At 46.0% G+C, this 4,293-nt stretch overlaps 1 pseudogene; it reads right to left on the bottom strand.

The window, feature by feature from the left end:
* Positions 1-974: 974 nt before the first annotated feature.
* Positions 975-4,293, bottom strand: part of LOC103599130 — a 4,501-nt pseudogene continuing 1,182 nt past the window's right edge.

Genomic DNA, 4,293 nt, shown 5'->3' with positions numbered 1-4,293 from the left:
GGAGTGCCGCCGCGCTCCCAAGCGGCGCACTCTCCAGTGCGCCACCGGGCCGGCCCTTAAAGCAGGTTTTATTGAAGAATTTGGAGGGAAATTTCCATGTCAATAGTGAAAATACTAGAGTTGGATACTATACAAAAATGCCATGGTGCAGCAGACGGGGCAATGTCTGGCCGAAAGGGGTGCGTGGGGGTGATGGCCTCTCCTCCAAAAGGGCTTTGGGAGGATTCTGGGGGGACCTCAGGGGCATACAGCCGGGAAAGTAAAGTCTAAAAGGACAAGTGCTATCAGGGAGAAACCCTTGGAGGTTGAGGTGCTCAGTGAGACAGCCACTAAGGACCAAGGGGAAAAGGGTGTGAGGTAGGGGACTTCCTTGTCACTAAGATTTAACCCCTCAAAATGTCTTTGAACTGCATAATGCACAGCAACAAATTTACACCTTGTTCCTCTGTCCAGCTGGGTGAATCTCAGCCCAGCCCCCATACCAGCTCTGTCTGGGGCAGGGTAGCGGGTAGAGGGACAGCGGCTCGGCCTTAGTTGGGGGTGGGAGGAACGGAGGAGGGCATGTGCCCTACACCAAGGGAGAGGATGCCATCCAGCATGCCACAATAAGCTTGCTTCTGGTGACCCCGGCTGGGTCGAGGCACTGGACCCTAGAACAGGCAACAGCCAGGGTGGTGGTGAGGTGGCTGATGAAGGGAGGGCCACAGCAGGACCTGCCCGGACATCATATTGCACATGGCTGCAGAAGTCCTTGACATTTTTCTACGTGAACCCAATTGTTCTGAGGGCCAAGGCCATGTCTGGGGAACAAATTGGATGAAATAATTTGAGAAAAACCACCTGACAATTTTCTGCCTGACTGGGTTGGCAGGGAGGATGCCACCCACAGCACCAGGTGCCTTCTCATGTGTGTCTGGTGAGGAAGGGCATGGTTCCTCCAATGCACCTGAGAAATAAAAGACATTAAATACAGGTCATCCTGCGGGCTCCCTCTCCATCCACTGAAGGCTGCTCTGGAGCACGTGGCCACCCACAGCCGTGCGGCTGGCCCAATAGGAGAACTGGGGGATGTGGGGCCTCCACTCGCTGTCCACACACTCTGTGCTGTCATCTTGGTTGGGCCATGTGATGGTGATCATCTGGGCTCTGAACTCCTTGTCAGAATACCTGGTGTCAGTCTCTGAAGTGACCTGGGGTTTGAAGGACAGGCTGAGCATCTTCTCATACATGTCCTGCCACAGGATGCTGGGGGAGAAGTGGTGCTGCATGATCTCCTTGGAGTCCTTGCAGCCCCTGCCAAGCTTCTGCTTGGGGTCCTTCTTGAGCAGCCCCAAGAGCAGGGATGTGGCCTTATGGGCGAGCGTATGTGGGAAGCCAGTCTCCTCCATGAGGATGAGCTGGAAGAGCTGCTTGTGGTTCGGGTTGTAGAAGGGCAGGTGGCCGCATGTCGTCTCATGCATGACCACGCCCAGCCCCCACCAGTCCATGGCCCTGCCACGGTCACGGTCGTGCTTCCCCAGCACCTCGGCAGCTGGGTTCTCGTGTTTCCAGCAGAAGGTCTTTGTGGTGGTGCCGTCCTTGATGCCCGCCTTGCACAGCCCAGAGTCTGTGATCTTGGTGTGCCCGTCCTGGTCCAAAAATACTGCAGGGAAATATTTTTCTTGATCACTGTTTTGTGATCCTTAAATATTGCACCCCAGGTTTCTCACTTGATTCCCTTTTGTCCTAGGCCTGATAATAAGTTCTACACGGGTGCTTTTAATAAAATTACTATAATAATGTTGATGCCATCTACCCTACATCAAGCTCCTGTGCCAGGCACCATGGGAAACACAGGCATGAACTCATGAAATCTGCCTGAAGTAGGAAGAGTGATTATTCCTATTCTAGAAATGGAGAAACTGAGGAACGAAGAAATTATTTGCCTAAAATCACCACCCAGACAGGAAGGACAGACACAAGATTCTAGCCCTGGTGTGTCTGGCTCTGAGTCTCTTCTCCTAATCTAGGCTTTCTGTGAGGGGCTGCATTTTTTTACCCTATTCCATGGAGCTTGATGATCTGTTTTACCTGTTCAGCAACTTGAGTTTTTCGATGGAGAAAATGTGTTGTATTGATTTCTGCCCAAGAGATAAGTCATCAAATTCAAGTAGACCCCAAAATATAAGAGGTGAGGAAAGTATGTGGAAGTCCTTGATTTTGTTAATCCATGGGAAAGCAGTAGATTGATGTTAGTCCAATTTCTTTCTATTTTTAATGGAGATGATGTTTATAATAATGATTTTCATAGCTCTTTTTGAAAAACGTAATATGGGAAATGTGCGAGTTCTGATTGGCTTTTCAGTAACATTGCAACGTAGTCTCTTTGCCTTCACTTGCTTTTTCCTCAAATACATTCATCTCAGAATTCTTGGTAGGAAATTTAGGTCTTGACTTGACATTTTACCACCCCATTCTATAGACCTGTACTGTCTAGTACAGTAGCTACGCACCACCTTTGGCTATGCAGCACTTGAAATGCTCTGCATGCCAAATCACACTGGAGTTTGAAGACTTAGTATGATAAAGAGAATGTAAACTATCTCAATAATTTTTTATATTGATTACACATTGCAAGGATATTTTGGATCTATTAGTTTAAATAAAATGTACTGTCAAAATCAATTTCACCTGTTTTATTTTCAATGTGGCTAGTAGAAATTTTAAATTACACCTGTAGCTCACATTATATTTCTGTTGGACAGCACTGTTATAAAATATTGCCTCTCAAATGTTCCATGTGTCAGGCAAAAGGTTGATGTCTTGTTTTGTTTGTAATTGTTGCAAGAACAAGTAAAATTTGCCACAAAAAAAAAAAAAAAACTTTGGAGCTTAAAACCCTTAGCCAACAGATAGTTATTTCTGCTACCTCTGCAGACATTTGAATTCTTTAGGCAGCAACATTAATTTATATGCCAAAAGGCTTGTAAACAGCCTTGTCTGTCTTTCAGAGAGGCTGCTTTTAAATGACTTTATCAGACTCTTAGTGCTTAGGTGCTCATTTAGGCACTAGATATTGATGGAACTGTGTGTTTGCCAAGTTTAGGGCTTTGCTGCCGCTTTCTCAAAGTCAGGTGCAGAATGGTGCTTTGGCCCTAAGGCCTGGCCTCTTGGCTCTTGTCTCAGTCTGCTCAGCCTGCTATAACAAAAACATCTTAGATTGGGTAATTTATAAACAATAGAAATTTATTTCTTTTTGTTCTGGAGACTGGGAAGTCTAAGATCAAGGTGCCAGCAGATTCAATGTCTGGTGAAGGTTGCCTTCTTGCTGTTTCCTCACATGGTAGAAGGACACACGCTCCCTTCAATCTCCTTCATAAAGGCATTTTTCCCATTCAGAGGGCAGTCATGATTTCGTCACTTCCCCAAAGGCCCCACTGATTACTATCATAATGGGGATTAAGTTTCAACATATGAATTTTGGGGGGACACCAACTCTCCAACCATAGCAAATCTCAAACTTCAGTTTCTGGAAGGATCACTTGGTGACCCTGATGAAGATGTAGATTCCTAAGGGCTGTTCCCTGGAGTATCTGGTTTAGCTGCTCTGGACCAAGCATATTAGCTGTATTATTTCTAACAACCCTATTACCATCTCTCCTCTCCATTTGACATGGGTATTCAGGCTGTCTCTTCACACTGTCTTAGGGATATCTTTGCTCTTTCCAGAAAGCACTCCTCAGTAATCCAGTTATTTCCCTTTCTCCTTCCTTTCCACACACTGCAGGGTCAAATTTACCTCCAAGTAGATAGTGGCCACTTTAAGCTATCCAAAACTGTCCTTCAAGTGCATGAAGGACAGGAGATGGGGGGAGGGTGTCTTGGTTCTTTTTTCCTCTTAATTATCTTATGGATCAGTGAAGTTTATTTAACTTGAAAGATGTCTGAAGTTTCCTTTGATGTAGGGGAGAGAGAATTTTCCAGCAAATGTTAGCCTCAGTACTTGGCATGTAGAAGGTGCTCCATAAATATTTACTAAGTGAATGAATTTCTTCCCTGTTTGTCTTTCTTGGGAACTGCATTAACCCCTTCTGGTCACCAGGGACTGACGCTTAGTGCACTCAGGCAGTAATCAGGTAAATGCTGTACACGGAGGAGCTGAATGGGGGCTTTAATGCCACATTGTAGAATGTTCCTTAATGCAGCAAATAAAAACGACCTTCAGGAGTAACTGGACATACCCTCTCCTCTCATATTGTCCTCAACCTCTCTTGGTCCACCACATGTACCCACTGTATTTGTCTGGACTCTGGG

Source organism: Galeopterus variegatus, unplaced genomic scaffold (genome assembly GCF_000696425.1).
Source record: "Galeopterus variegatus unplaced genomic scaffold, G_variegatus-3.0.2 Scaffold2858, whole genome shotgun sequence".
In the NCBI taxonomy this organism is placed as follows: Eukaryota; Metazoa; Chordata; class Mammalia; order Dermoptera; family Cynocephalidae; genus Galeopterus; species Galeopterus variegatus.
The sequence above is the reverse complement of the archived record's forward strand: the minus strand, read 5'-3'. Positions and strand labels throughout refer to the sequence as shown.